General features: G+C 47.9%; 1 protein-coding gene across 1 annotated transcript in view; it reads right to left on the bottom strand.

Moving 5' to 3' along the window:
• The window catches only part of LOC119431425 (uncharacterized), a 52,439-nt gene extending 45,572 nt beyond the window's left edge, over window positions 1-6,867 (bottom strand). Inside the window, exon 1 of the mRNA XM_037698917.2 lies at window positions 6,713-6,867. The gene's annotated coding sequence lies outside the window, so the exon portion shown is untranslated. The remainder of the gene's footprint in view (window positions 1-6,712) is intronic.
• Between the last annotated feature and the right edge of the window lie 9,688 nt (window positions 6,868-16,555).

Here is a 16,555-nt window from a genome sequence, read left to right as displayed (position 1 = left end):
CGACAGAGAGTACAGAGGCGATCGGTCGCTACTGCGCTAGCTCGTTCATGGCAGACCACTTTCGGAACAAACCATCTTAAAATCTAAGCCTCGGCATCCGTCGCAACAGAAGGCGACAGAGGCATTGCTACGATTATTAAGGGCAACAGACTTGTACAAACAGCTTTAGCACTGACTGGTGTTAACTGCGACTCTGTGCTGCGAACGTATGCTGTGGACGCCTGCGAACGTGTACATGCGTTCGATGTTTCTTATTTCCTTCTTGTATTTCTACTTCCCTGTTCCCCGTCCTCCAGCATAGGGTAACAAACTAGATTTTCCAATCTGGTTCAAACTTCCCTACCTTTCTCCTCTCTCTCTCTCTCTATCTCAAGAGGGAATATTAACAATGGCAGGTTGAGTGAGACCCACGTATTCATCATTCACGTTCGTCGGGAGTACGTTATAAGTATAGCTGTCGAGGCGCAGTCAGAAAGTTCTTCATTATGTATAATGGTTAACGAAAATCTCAATATTTGTCCTGCCACATTCCGAGGGAAGAAGGAATGTCCGTTAATCACCCTGCCGCCTAATCCCGCCAATCCCGATTTGCCTATAGCCTGCTGTGCGCCCACAAACATAAGATATACAGTCGCTAAACCTGAAGACCACCACCTTTCCAGCACCAGTGAACCTACACACCCAGGATGGCAGAAATTTACCGAGGCTATGTGTATTCATTGTGCAACGGCTGTCATGTTTTCTACCCAGGCGTGTACTCTTGCCCCAAAGACACGCTCCCTGCGGGGGCCTTGAAATACCCATTAGGGTGCGTCCATTTCTCTGCCCTCCCGCAGAGGCCGCACTGCAAAACAGAGAGGCCGGCAGCGCACCTTCGCACAGCCACGCAGTGGGGGCGACGGCTCGTGCGCCATGCATGTATCGGATAGCGCCGCGTGCATCCTTGATTAAGGAAACCTGCGCTCGTCACGCCGCACGCCCTTGCATCCATCGCGGTTACGCTTACATGCATTACGCGCGTGCGGGCAATCTTTCGCTGCGCTCGCTATCCTCGGAGGTGAGCCACCCGCTGCGTGGACGCCGCTGTCGCCTGCAGCGCGGACATTTATCGCGCGACAGCGACGAGTGTCGCGAAGCCCTGCCCTGGCCGTGGCCAGACGTGGCCAGACGGGCGCGTGACCATTGCGCAAAGGAGAATCGTGAGAGGCAATGCTGGCGTCACCGTTGTGAATGCCTTTCTGCGCACTGTTGTTAGGATTCCATTTGTGGGAAAGATTAGTTAGCTAGTTGGCTTTTGTGTTTTTTTTTCTCTTTTTTGTCTTCTAATGCTTTGCACCTGACACGCATGCTAAACCGTATAGACTAATCATGGACCTGAAAATTTGACCATACGGGCTTCTTTAACATGCACCGAATTTCAGTACATGGGCTTTCTTGCATACCTTCCCCATCTGAATACAGCTGCCGTGGCCGGGAATCAATAATTTAAGGATTGCAAGTTTGACTTAATCAGTATATATTACCGCAAGCATCATGGAAAAATGACAAATTGAAGCCTTTCTCGTAGTTCGAGAAAAGATTGAGAAAAGGCTAGATGGAAGTGGGGCGTGCCTACCAATGAAATATTTGCCAGGACAGAGATCTTCTAATGTATAGAAAGCTTCGCCATCAGTTACATTCGCGAAACATAGTTCTCGAAGTTGGCTTAAATCAAACTGTGAAACAATATGTGTGTGTGTGTGTGTGTGTGTGTGTGTGTGTGTGTGTGTGTGTGTGTGTGTGTGTGTGTGTGTGTGTGTGTGTGCGGCGTGCGTGCGTGCGTGCGTGCGTGCGTGTGTGCGTGCGTGTGTGTGTGTGTGTGTGTGTGCGTGCGTGCGTGCGTGCGTGCGTGCGTGCGTGCGTGCGTGCGTGCGTGCGTGTGTTTTAAAGTTTTAAAGACAACATTGCAGGTCACACGCACTTTCCAAGCTGTCTTCAGGACAATAATGTATATGCAGAGAATGAAAGTGTTGAAGAAATGGTGTTCTTCAACGTTACTCTACAGCATTGCCAAATTTCGACAATCCCAGCAGGGCAGGTCTACCCCATGTTGAGAGTAAAGAGCTTGAAAACCCTAAGAAAAAAAAATGCGAAAACGTTTACGAGGATGCATCGCCTAAGCTCTGCGTTACCGAAAGAAAGCATTTAACACAGCGCGATGCACAAGAGCATTTCTGCGTGTTGTGTTTTGTTCTGCTCTATCATTGTTTTTCCGATTCTCATTAAATGGGATTTCAGCAACATGAGACGGCGAATGAAAAAAAAAAGTTTCATTACGGATCGAAACAGTGGAAAGCTACTAAGCACGCAATGAAACGTACACCCACAAGCGCTCACTCGCAACTGAAACGTTATTTCAAAGACAACTTGGTTAAGCACTCAAGCGAAGCCCAAGGAAACCCCATGACACACGGGGTTCTTTTATTGTGCATTGTTTAACATAGAGCTGTTCCGCGCTGATTTCTTGCGTGCACCTGTCCCTTTAGCGCTGAATAAAAATAAACTGTTCCAACTTTCTGCTGTGCTAACCTATATAATGTGCGTTCTCGTACCTTAGTGCCACCCACTCTTCTGGTCCTGTATTCCCAAAATACTCTTACGCTAGAATTGTTCGTAAGAGAAATTTTCAGCCAATTTTGATGCATGGGCATATTATTAGCGGAAGCCGCCGGCCAATGGCAAAGGGCACTTACGAACGAAATGCTTTTGTGAATTCGCCCCTGGTTCATTTTTGTACGTACACTGCGTCTCGTTCTAAACAGTCGTGGAATACCCTTTGTTTTCGCGGCTATAGCTACTTGGGTCCAAGCGGCGTCGAGCCACAACGACCCTATTCTACACATTACTTTAGCAAATCAATTCTTTTCCATGCGTCGTCGTGAGTTCTTGTGGCGCCCTGCTTACGCTTCGTTAGGATTGGCCCAGTCGGTACGGTGACTAACACGAACAGAATTGAATAAAACGAAGAAAATCGTGTTATGTGGGCCCATGATGCCACCGGCATCAATATATTCGGTAGCCTCCTTAATAATGGCCACGGACAAAAAGTTGTGGTCCTGATGAAATCTAACGACGACTTGTAATCGTTCTTGCTGCTTGAATTATTTTTTTATTATTTATTTAGTTTTATCATCTTCCATATTTGTCTCGATGGCTGTGTCAATCTAAAATAAGCGTTCACTCGATACTTGGTGCACGCATGGCTTAATTTCGACACGCCGTTACGCTCCTTTGAGCAGGGACTGCGCGAATATTCCTCTGTAATTACGGGCGCCTACGCTGAGACACCGCACGAAGGCGCGTATATATAAACGCCCAGACGCCGGCTGACAACCTTGAATTCGCTCGCGAGGCAATAATGATCTGTCGTTGCAACAGCTGCCGCAACTGCGCCTTGACCACAGAGCGAGGCTCCAAACAGCTTTTGCCGTTTTTATCCGCCAGCGTTTGTGCGCATAAACCAAACTACTGAGTGCATAACGAGCGAAGTAGCACAACTTGAAGAGCTTCTATATTTCGGGCAAACGTCTCTCGGTGATGAAATCGGAGGATGTGGTCCATAGGTTGTCACAATGCCAGAGGAATGTGCGGAGAAGTAAATTGTGGCATAACTGAGCGAGAAACGGTCGTACGGCCAGGAGTGGATCCATGTCTTCCCTAGGCGAGGGGTCAGCTTCTCAGTTATTGTGCTGGTCGTGATGGTGATCATCATTGCACGCTGCTTAATTTTATGCAAACTCACCTCATTTTAGCTCTTGAAGCACTCATGGTGCATGTGTTACATTGAGAGAAGAGAACAGACTAATCACCAGCCCATCCTTTTTTTTTAGTGAGATAAACTTTCTTTGAGAACTTCCCCCAGTTTGCGGTATGTCTCTATGTAAGGGTATGTATGTATGTATGTATGTATGTATGTATGTATGTATGTATGTATGTATGTATGTATGTATGTATGTATGTATGTATGTATGTATGTATGTATGTATGTATGTATGTATGTATGTATGTATGTATGTATGTATGTATGTATGTATGTATGTATGTTAGTGTATGTATGTAGTGTATGTATGTATGTCCGTGCCTAACCTCTTTCACGCCAACTTGGGTCACTGAGTAGTCCATGGTCAAATGGATAGAGCATCGGGGCTGCTGCGCTGAGCGAACCGGGTTCAAAACCGACCGTCGGACCAACTTGGGTCACTGGGCATGCGTCACTGGCTTTGTGCCGCTTTGATAATCACCATGTAAAGCATATTATCACAAATTACGCACCCATCATACGACAGGTTGCTAATCGCATTAAAGTCACCAATCATCTCCAAAAGATGGACGTGTCGCCATTTTTTTTTATGTCTTCTAAGCGGCTTAAAAGCAAAGTGCCGTACACGTTTGAGTGCGCGGCTTTGGTCAGTACCTAAGATAATAGGTAGCGCGTAACAGCTAGATGTATGCTCTATTAAAAATTCCAATGTCTGACCACTAACCAGAACAAAACTCACTGACAAGCTACCCAGTATACGAACGGTTATACGCGTATCTGGACATCGCTCTTGTATACGCTCCTGCTGTACTATACCGCTGTCGGGCGCAGTACAAACACACAATTGGCAATGCTAAAGACGCTGTATAAAATAGACGCAGGCTGTTGAAAGCGAACACTGATGGTGTCGGCGACATGACCGGCCAACACAACGTGTGCAAGTCACTCCAGAAAAACTCGAGCTCCGTCCACAAGAGAAGCGAAGACGTGCTTTAGGCGTATAGTCCGCTGGTTGAGTACAAAAGCGTGTTTCTTTTTGCTTTATTTTTTTTTTTTTACCGCAGGGCGCTCGCGGCTGATTTTGTCAATAAGTTGTATGCGATTCTCGTTGAACTGCACGCATGATAGGCGCATGGTTCCAGCGAAAACACGCCCGGCGAGCTGACAGTATGTTCGGACGAAAGGCAACATCGCTCGTCACTAAATCTAAATGCGATAAGTAAGGTAATAATTAGCGAATAGTGCGTCATTTTTCACGTTTCTACTGTTATCATTGCACCCACGATGCGCAAAAAGGCTGCAATATAAGGACGGCATCTTCCGTGAACTCCTAGAGTTTTTCCAACTCCGGGATCACGAATCTGCGCAGCGAAAGTGACGACGTGCTGTGGTTAACCAAGAATCGAAGAGGACGACTCGAGAAACACGCCTATAGCACGAAAGCACGTCTTCGCCAAGTTAAGTGTCTCTAGTACTGCTACACGACGCCGCAGAACCAGTTCGAACTAACAACACGCCGAGGATTTGTGTACTCGGGAAGTTAGCGCTCTGCCAATTAACCGGTCGCACGGTTTCTGCCGAAGCAAGGGAGTCCCACACGTGCAGGCAGTAGTCGTGCCGCGCAGTCCAAGTCTCGGCGCGACAAAGGAGCGCAATGCAAACAGCGTCGAAAGCGTGACCGTTTCTCGATGCAAAGAGAAGCGGCACTGACGCCCCGGCTGCTTGCTTGGGCCACTACGGCACTTTTAAGAGCGCACCTCCGGTTGGCATAGGGAGGGTGAAGAGGGCTGGAAAAAAAGGGAAGGGGGGGCTTAGCTGATGGAAGAACGCATAGTATGCGCCCGCGGCACCCTTCGATCAGGCCCCCCTCGCGTGCAACGTCGCCGTCCGTTGACTTCACGAGCGTGCTCGCGCTGCCGCGCTCCTCCCCGGTCGTTGGCGAGTAATTTTGCGCGCATGTTCGCCGGCATTGCTGCTCGTAAGACGCCGAGATCGCCGTACACGGCCCGCAGCATGCAGGCCGCGCACCGCTCGCGTTCTCGGACCGTTTGCGTGACCGCAGCCATTCCGCGGCCGCGCGCACGTGCCGTGCGTGGTTGAGGCAACACTGAGCGTCTTGTAAGCGATTTGCGACCGATAACGGCGGGAGTACAAAACAGTGTTTCCCAGCAGCAAGTGTCCTTTCAGTGTGGCGTCTTCTCGACGCCGTTCAACTACAGTGATTTCCCTCACCCGCGTTCCTTCGATGCCGACCACTGCTCGATGCCCTTCGAGAGATTTATTAGGCATTCGCCACTGGAACGTGAACTCTTAGTACATACACTGCAAGTAGAGTGAGAAAGAGGGCTGTAATTGGGGACTGCCGCCATTGTATAGTCCGTATAGCCCGGCGACGTACAGCCCCACTTGCCAACTTTATGAATAATTCGGCGAAACATTTAGTTAAACCTAGCTCACTTGTCATTCTGTTTCTGTCAATTTTTTCACTTTGCTCCCGATAGACTGCGACAGTCATATCCTCAACATCGGTGTGAATGAGCGTGCGGTGGCATCAAACGTTTTCATCCCAACAGTTTTACGTTGTTAGGAGAGAGGGACACAACGTTTGCAGAATGAAAATGAAGCCACCGGTTCCGCGCAAAGTTTTCAAACATTCACGCGCGCGCGCGTTGAGTGACCGGACGCGCGGTGGAGACTTGTTTACGCTGCAGCCAACAGACTCGTCATGTGGGCCCCCAAAGTGGATAGAGGGAAGCGCTTGTTAACCCCCCACCCACGGCATTCTCGCCGTGATTTCGCTCCAGCGTCCCGTGAACGGGCTAGAGCTCGGAGCGCTGCCCAAGCAGCCACCTGTTCAAGCGGTTGGTTGGGAGCGCTCTCTCTTTCGCCCGGCTTTCCCGAGGAGTCACTCACCGCTGTCTCCCCTTCTCTGCAGGCGACCCTCGGTCAGTGGCGGTGTCCGCGCAACTCCCTCGTCCTTCGGCTCGGCGGCTGGTTTTTTCTCGGCGCGCGGCTTGGACGCTGCTCTGTCTCGGGAGCCGGCGGCGTGCGTCTGGCGGCGGGCGCAGCTCCTTTCTCGCCCGCGGTGAACGTCGCTCGCCGGCACTTGCGGAGGCGAAGGCGAGCGGCGCGCGACGTCACGCGTGACGTCATGAGAGAGGCGGTGTCCGAGGGCGAAGGACAAAGGCTGAAACGGGAACGCGTGGAGGAAACTGGTTTTTAGTGAATGGAGAGACGGGCGCGCGCGCGCGCATATGGTGCGGCCCGCGCAGGGACCGCGCTCGGTTGCATTCTACGCGCGCTTCTATGGCGCGTTCGACGGGCCCCTGTATTGAAAGCACACGTATATGTGTGCCATTTGGGCGGCGCGGCGACAGAAACGGAGGGAGATGGGGAAGGCTACGTCTGATGTCACGGTCGATGACCCGGGGGTCTTACGCGGATCGCTGCGGAAACGGGATCACGGCAATTCCAGAGCAGTGCACTTGTGAACACAGTGGCGCGCATTGGGAGTGCTTCTTGCCAGTGGATCTTAAATCTCTGATATTGCAGTGTGCGCCCACGAGATCATCCGACACTGACACAGTCAGGGTTATCTTTCATTCTTTCTTTCGTTCTTTTTTCTCTTTTTCTTTGCCGGATGCAGTGTCATGACGCATTGGGATCATTTTTATGTCCATCCTAGACTTGTCGGGCTTCCCGTCTTTCCTGGTTTACTGGTTCCCAGTATACGCTCTTGCAACAAAATTAATGGAATCACGCTTCTTTGAACGCAATGGGTAAACATCTTCTCAATGTCACAGCTACCGTTAGCAATGCAAAGAAACGTCAGCGCTGCATTATTTCGCTTCCTAGTGCATTACCGCCGTTTACATGTGCGCGATGTAAGGGAAGAGCGATGCAATGCGCCATTGTCGTATTCAATTAAACGCGGCTACTAATCATGCAACTAGCGTTCGTTAACACAATGTCCTGAATATATTATATTTGTATTTATGCCGGTTATTGCTTGAGTGTTGAGCGAAAACGAGGTATACACCATATTTAAGTAATAATAATAATAATAATAATAATAATAATAATAATAATAATAATAATAATAATAATAATAATAATAATATATTATTATTATTATTATTATTATTATTATTATTATTATTATTATTATTATTATTATTATTATTATTATTATTATTATTATTATTATTACACATCTTAACCAATTGCTCACAAATGGTGGGTAGCGTTCGTTAGTTTTGTAACGCCTGCACTTAAGGAAAGGCAAACTTCGGGGAGGAATCGGGTGTAACCCAATTTTTACAAATTTTGTTCGGTGTGCGAAAATCGGGCATTATCGGGATTTACCCGAAAACGGAGGATCCTAGATATACCCTAAATGTATACACTCCAAGATATAAAGGGCGATGCTATACGTTTACTGAGAGAGGCAACTGCTTTATGACCGGCTACCGTTTGGTTCATGCAATAGCGGTAAAAAATATCCCACTTATGTAACCACGAATCCTAGAAACCATGTCTGGAATTGGCATAAATTGGTCACTGCAGCGCTAGTCCATCTGCCGAACGTATACGTCATCGCTGTATTCACCGTTGTCTTCGAGTGCGCATAAAACAACGCGGAAGTCGTATATGAATGCCGGTTTCGTCTGACGTCGGCACGGCAACAGGCAGCATGCTGTGTAGATCGCCAATCGAGATTGTGCGCGATCTCGTCGCAGTGCACTGCGGCGCTGCTTCGATCGCGTTGTCGACGCTTAACGGCGCCGATGCAGGAACTAGGAAATGTTCGCTTAAACAATGGCCTTGATTTTGCCTCTCCGCTAAGATGTCGCTACTATGTAAATGAATTATTAACTGGTCATAAGCGAACTGTTTGCCCACCCTTGCGAGCAATTGGTTAAGATGTATCATAATAATAAGAATATTATTAGTATGTAAATATGGTGTATAACTCGTTGTTGCTTAACACTCAAGCAATAATCGGCATAAATACAAAAAAGAAAACGATCGGCATTTCTTATGGGCACGCTGTTGTATTCGCCCTTTTATGTACTTCAGCCTTTATCTTCAGTCCCTATAGTTTTCTTGGACCCAGTTGCGCTAGCATATACCAAACTGCAGTATTGCTGAAGACGAAAGCCGCAACGTGCACATTTTCTAGCCAGAGGCGGGAGAGTGGGGCACTTCGAAGTGTGACATACGTAAAAGAAAATAGAAATGGCACCGCGTGACTGCGTAAAATCGCAAAATACCTTCTATTTAAATTACGGTGTTTAACGTCCCGAAGCTACACGGTGGGCTAGGAGGTACGCTGTAGTGATGGGCTCCAGATTAATTTTGACCACCTGGAGTTCTTTAACGTGTACCCAAAGCACCGGTGCGAACTGAGCCACGGCGGTTAAAATACCTTCTATAGCTTTGTCATCGCGCGTGATGTCGTGGCTCAAATAACTCAAGACTTCCGTTATCTATAAAATACCTCCTATGGATAAAGGAAGGCTTCAGCGCTTTGAGACGTGACGTCACGCACGAAGGCAGGGATCCCGTGCTTGGGGGAAAATGGCGAACGCGTCAGCCTTCACGCGTCAGCCTTCTCTTATCTATATAGGAGTCGTTGCAGCACACCGACCCGTGACGTCATAAACGCGAACTGACAGCACGCGAGATCAAATGGAGACATGACAGGCGAAGCAGGAAAAACAGAACAAAATGGCGGTGCATGCATCTCTTGAAGATGGTTGGTGACGTTAATGCGTTTAGTAATATTTCCTACGAGGGGTGTGTAATTGGCGTTGATATGGTTTATATGTTACGACGATTATTATGGTTATAATAACGCACGTAATGAGACGGAGTTGTGATATGTCCAAGTGCAGAGTGTTTTTATAAAAGAGCCCGACGTATACATTTTCTTTATGTGCAATTTCTCTGTATACATTTTTTAGACAATACAATTTAAAAAAAAAATGCTATGACCGTGAGGCACCTGTCGTCTCTGTCGTCTTCGCAGACGAGCTCTACAGCGAGGAGGAAATACTTTGCCACTGCCTAAGTTACTTTTCGATCGGAAAGATATATATATATTAACATCATCAGCCTATATTTTGTTATCTCCACTGCAGGACGAAGGCCTCTCCCTGCGATCTCCAATTACCCCTGTCTTGCTCTAGCCTATTCCGACTTGCGCCTGCAAATTTCCTAACTTCATCACCTATACATATCATATCATAAGAAGGCAACTATATATACATCTTTCTGACTTGTGTAAAGGCTAAGAAATTAACAATTTAGTCATAAATACTGATTAGTTAAGATTATTGGCAGCGAAGAAGGTATGCACCTGCTATCTTAATAACAGCGCATATTACCGGTTACGCTCACCCCTTCTGTTCGATAATGTGGCGCTGCATATAGTACGTAAGAACACTGCTAATTGCATCTGGGTGGGTAAATACTATATGTATCGGATTTCTTGCGTCATCTTACTAATATTTAGCGCGTATTGATGCTTTTGGCAGTCTGGTCAAGGGGACGTCATCTTCAGATAATGCGATGAAAACTGTCCTATGCACAAGGTTCCGAAGTAAAAGCTTCACGCTAGTCTGCCCGAGCCACTACTTCACCTCCGTGCACGAAACCGAACGCTGTGGCAGCTCGGAATCACGCTTGTCAAGTCACCACCTTGTAGACGCGAAAGATAGAAACCCTTACAAATAACTCAAGCGTCGATTACTCACTTTGGTATATAGTGAGTAATCGTTCTAACTGGCAGAAAGATAATTGACCGCGTATTTTGGCGCCTCCTGCAAAGCCCTCTCCTGCTGCGTTGGGGAGATAATAAACTACAGTCCCAGAACGCAAGTCGTTGAAGTAATGGCAGTACCTCGCTACAAATTTAGTGTCGAAGGGTGTGCAAGCGAAGAAAATTGACCCACTACTTATCGATGACATGCAGTTAGTGCTTCTTTTTACTATTCCGTGCTTTTGTTCTCTTTCTCTTTCGTCCAAGTTGCATTTTTTCGACATAAGAGTTCTGCTGTGGTCATGATTCTGCGCTTTGACACATGGTCAACAAAAGGAAAACGCGGGGCATGGCAGCAGATGAAGTAACAAGTAATGCAGCGGAAGCGTCGGCTCGACACGCGTTCTTGGTATACACGTGCCCGTAGGGGCCATCGTTCAGCTGTCCTTGAGCTGCTCGCGCAGGGCGTTCGAGGCAAGTTGGCGCTGCCTTCGCCGTCATTCTTTTCTTCGTGCACTAGCAGTTTATTGTCACAGCCAATCCATCATCCTCGAGAGCCATGCGACGTGTTCGTACAAATTACGGTGCCGCAGCGTTGCGTCGACTCGGCTGCGACACGGTGGTATAATCTCTGTACGCCTTGAAAATTTGCTTTTACCTGCGGTGTGTCATGCTGCCGGCAGGAATACCCATCTCTTATCCACATGACATATACTTATAATATGTTTCCTCATGTGGGCCCCCGTGTTTCTTGATGTCACCAATGCCAACATGTAGTACTGCTGTTAAATATAAGTTTTCAGGTGATTGATTGATTGATTGATTGATTTCTACCTTCCAAAGCTACGCCTAGCTTAGGTTATCACAAACGCCGCAATGAAAGTCGCAGAAAGACGACACGTAGAGAGAAAGGTACGGAGCTTAACCCAGAAAAAGTTCCCGTTGGATACCCTACACTTGTGAAGCGAGAAGAGGGAATAGAAAGTCAGAAGGTTCTTTGAACACATGCGCGCAGAGCAAAAATGCTACGTTGTCAAAGGCGATTACATAGGCCAGTAGAAAAACGCAATGGCACCTTTAGAGCCTTAGGTGATGATGAATGACGAGTTCGGTACTCCGCAATCTTGTCGGCAGGCAAACGCCAGCCGTCCAGTTCTGCTAATGTGATGGAGAGCGATTGTTTCTGTGCATCAAACTGAAGACACTCGCACATAGATGACGGTGGTCTCGCAGCAACCCGTGAATGTCCCGATGAAGACATGACTTTCGTAAATACAACTCCGTCTGTACGGGAGAGTTTCCTCGCGTCGACAGTGTCCGGCTAGGAGCGTGAAGCGAAGAATTCAGAGTATGCAGCCTGCTAGCGTTGATTCTACCCCTCTGATAATTACAAATCAGCAAGCCGACAAAGTTTTCTAGTACCATTCGTCCTTGAAAATGGGATCGGAATACATGCAGTGATGTTCATCTGAATGTTCGAGCAGCTTTACCTATGCGATCATTGCCAATTATGCCACAGTGGGTGCGTAACCACTGAAGTATAGTTTCACGGCCTCTTCGTTTCGCGTGGTGATGAACGTTAGTGACTTCAACTGTCAACTCTTCTTGGTAGCTACGTCTTAGCTACTGGGATTGTCATTATCATGTCGGAACAACCACAGCTCCGGCTAAGCTGCTGCAAGTAGCCGAGCCGCTGGTGCGGATGTCCATGTGGTTACAGCACCTTACGATACTAATAGAACAAACTCAGTCGTTGGAGCGCAGTAGCGAGTCTAGGTCAGACTTCTCAATCACTAAAATCGTAAGGTATGAGCAGTGATCGAACAAAGAATGTCGCTGGAGCCAACGTTGGCGTACTTGACACCCGGTGTGGCGTTGCGGGGGAAGGAACGGTCTTGACCTCAACTCGAAGCCCAACGAGAAGTAATGCATGGTTGCACTGAATGTTGTGTGTGTCTTCTGCGTAGGTTACTGCGGTGATGGCATGGAGCCTAGGCAAGATGCCTGACATGCTCTCGTATCGTCTCAACAGCAATGTTTGTTTTAACTGGGTGATCCTGAGCCATAGTTACGGCTTCTGCCGTTGATGCCTTTTGTGGCTAACCAAGACAAATCCTGAGAGCCTGAGCTTGGATGCTTTCGATTGTGTTCATTCGACATGTGTTGAATATCACATACATGTTGGAACGCATAAAGCCGACAAAAAGCCTACAGAAAGCGCCCGGTCAAAAGAAGCACCCTGCACCTTTCCACCAAGAAATTTTAGCAGATGACAAAATTGCCGTAAGCCGTTTCTTCGTCCTTGGGTACGTCGCAGTTAGGGAAACCTCAGGAGAGGTCCTTGTATAGATTATGTTCTCCGAGAAAAGTTTTTTTTTTCTTATAATATAAATAAATTATAATATAATATAATAAATCTAATATAAATGTGTCTTGATTCAGCGTGTTCCTCAGTGCCATCTCAAGCAGCATTAGAACCTTCACAAAAGAATGATTTTGATTCAAGCCATATGTCGTAGCTCATTTGCCTACCGTGTTTCGCCCAGTCCAAGTAGTCAGCCACTCTGTTTATGTTTATTATGTTTAATGCGTTGCATTTTCTGTGGTGGCGCAGATTGTGTTCTGAACTTGGTCTGCGACCTGCGGAAGTGATAAAACGAAATTGGCACACTCGAGCCCATAAAATTTTTCTTTCTTTCTTTTTTTCTTTTTTCAGTGAAGGAGGCGATTGTGAAATGTTGTCGGTGCTAGCTTGAAGGACGATTAATGACCTGCTCATGAAGCAAACAACCTCAAAGTTGACTACTCGCGTTAAATCAAACAAATCCAGTGGCGTAGGCAGATTTTTTTTTTTTTTTTTTTTTTTTTTTTATCGGGGAAAAGGGGGGGGGGGGGGGGGAAGCGAAGACGCGCACTTGACTGGGAACAGGGAGGGGATAGAGCGGGGGGTAGGCCACGTTCTAACACGGCATTTTTTTTTTCCTGAAGAGGGGGGGGGGGGGGGGGGTTGCACGTGCCTGGTGTGCCTGGTGCGCCAACTCCTGGCACTAGCAGGTGATCATCGCACCTGGTCCTATAGCAGGAGATCATCCTGATGACCATCCTGTAGCAGGTGATCCCCCTCTTCGTCCTCTTGCTCTGTTCAGTATCTGTTGGGGGAGGTATGCGCGCTGATCCCGTAACGACGGAACCAGATTCAGCCTTTCTACCACTGTCGCTTCACTATACGCGTCGACACCAATAGAACGCTGGCGCCGTGATCTTGTGCAGTCCTCTTCGTTCTGGCTTTTCGCCTCTTTCCGCTACTCCGCTTAGTTACATAATGCCAGCCGCCGCTGGCAAAACGATGAATGTTGATCATTCTTATAACACCGTGTAGGGGAACACCATGAGGCATACGAAATAAAATTTAATTTCTGAGACTGGCGTAGTCATCCGAAGTAACAACCAAGCACATATGACACAGCAAGACGCTATGCTTGCCCGCTGCCCGGGCCGTCACCGCTTGCACGGTCGCCTTCAGCAATTTTACCGCAATGTGATGTCAATGCTAAAATTATTGGAATGTATTTGTAGCCAGACCATCGAGGAAGAGAGCCACTACGTAATCTATATGGCTCTCTTTTCTATGAAGCCACGTCTAGCGTGGCTGACAAATGTGGCCGCGAACAGCAACTGCTCGCATTGCTCACCTTAACGATCGCCATTTTGGAACATGTCTGATGCTCTTGCCAGCAACGGTATCTCGCGAGAGCGCACCACAAGAGCCCGCAAAGCGTGCACGCAAACAAGAGAAGCGTGCGTATGCCCGCAACGCCAAACGTTGCGGTTACATTCTACGCATGCGCACTTTTGATCCGCAACTGGCTTGCGGATGCAAGGCCGTTGCGTACGTTAAACTAAAACTGTCTATTAGCGACTATAATAACGTACTGAGTCACTGGATTGTGAGTGAACTCCATCAACGCACATTTTTCAGGGGATACCTCCAGGCTTTGGTCGCGAAGGTACCATGATAAAAGGGCATTCGAAGCTGTGCACGCAGTTGAGTTCTTGTCACGCGCGACGTACAAATGCGAATGTCATCGGTGTACTACATGCAAAGCTGGACGGTGCTTGGCAGGTACCGAACGAGTCTCATGAATGCAACATAAAATATCGTCAAGCTCAGTACTCCGTCGTGGGGAACGCTGGGACTCGGAGTATATAGTGCTCAGTGCTAGGGATGTGCATAAGCAGCTGCGGACCCAGTGGCATAATTTGTCACGAAGTCGTATACCTCTTATAACGTGCTAAGGATGGAACCATGTGCGACGTTAATTACCATGCACCGCACTGACATTCAGAAACGCAGCGCCAGGCAATTGTTTGCAGGACTTCTAACATTGGACGTATGTCAGTAAATCAATAATTTTATAGAGAAACGACAACGACGGAAGTCAGCCATAGCGGCTTAGTGGGAGAGAGAGAGAGAGAGAGAGAAGTCATAAGGGAAAGGCAGGGAGGTTAACCAGGCTGAGCCCGGTAGGCTACCCTGCACTGGGGAAGGGGGAGAAGGGATTGAAAGAGGAGAAGGAAGAGTGAAGTTCACAGTTCACACATTGCACATGTACAGTCAAGCGTTCATCGCTGATTTTCATCACAGGCGGTCATGCAGGCTTGTGCCCTTCGAAAAACGCAGCAGCGCCTTTGTAGCCCTGTACATTGAAGACGTACGAGGCCACGGGCCCAAGATCTTCTCCTCCGTAAAAGGCCTGTCGTCTAAGTGCCCCAAAGCAGTCCGAAGGGCAATCCTCTCTTCTTCGTATCTAGGGCAGTCGCATAAGATAAGTCTGGTGGTTTCCTCAACACCACATGTGCTGCAGTTGGCACTGACCGCCATTCCAATTAGGAATGAATAGGAGTTTGTAAAAGAAACTCCTACGCAGGCGGCACAGTAAGGTTTCTTCATGTCGTTCAAAACCGGGTAAAAGTTGCAATTGCATCTGTGGGTCCATGGCATATAGTCGCCGGTTGGTAAACTGAATTATAGAATGGGCAAGACTGCTGAGGTGCCGCGCTGCATCCGTTCTTGACAATGGTATTGGGATTCTTTCATATTCGTCATGTGCTTCACAGGCTGCTTTGTCGGCACATTCATTGCCAGTGATGCTGCAGTGCCCAGGTAGCCACTGAAATACAATATCGTGGCCTCTGACCACCGCTTGATGGTAGCGTAATCGTATCTCTACTACCAATTGTTCATGTGGGCTGCGGCGCAGAGCTGATAAAAGTGACTGTAGGGCTGCCTTTGAATCACAGAATATAGCCCAATTATTTGGTGATTGTTCGTGCACATAAAGCACTGCGCTACGGAGGGCGGCAAGTTCAGACCCTGTCGATGTTGTGACGTGGATGATCTTGAACTTCTTGCAGAATGATGCCGACGGAATAACTACCGCACCAGTAGAGCTGGTCAGAGTCTAAGAGCCGTCTGTATAAATGTGAATGCGATCAGAGTAGGAATCATTCAGCAGCTGTAGAGCAGCTTGATTCAGGGCACAAGTTGGCAAGTCGGACTTCTTTGTAACTCCTGGAATGGAGAGCCGCACTTGGTGGCTGCCGGAGGCACCATAAAGGACAAGGCGGTCTTGCGGCAGGCGTGAAGTCTGATGGAAGAGAAGATCGATAGGAGCATCTTAGTGGAATCCGTTAAGTTCCAAGAACCTCTCCGGACGAACAAGAACCATTCTCTCCATCATCATTGCAACGCAGCTGTCAAGTGTGATGAACTGGTATGAAACATGGGCGATTTACCAAGCCTGAGAAAGGGAACTAAGCTACCTGCCTTCCATTCATGAGGGTCTGTACCCGCCTGCCAGGAGTCGTACAACCGATAGAGTTCTTTTCGTGACAGTTCGCCAAGGTGACATGAGCCGCGTTTACATGAATGCGACAGTAGCGCATCGAATTTCCAAGCGCATTTGGGAAAGGTGATGCGACGTCGTTTACAT

The sequence above is a fragment of the Dermacentor silvarum genome, chromosome 1, assembly GCF_013339745.2.
Source record: "Dermacentor silvarum isolate Dsil-2018 chromosome 1, BIME_Dsil_1.4, whole genome shotgun sequence".
NCBI classification, from domain to species: domain Eukaryota; kingdom Metazoa; phylum Arthropoda; class Arachnida; order Ixodida; family Ixodidae; genus Dermacentor; species Dermacentor silvarum.
Note: the sequence above shows the minus strand (reverse complement) of the source record. Positions and strands in the feature narration are given on the sequence as shown.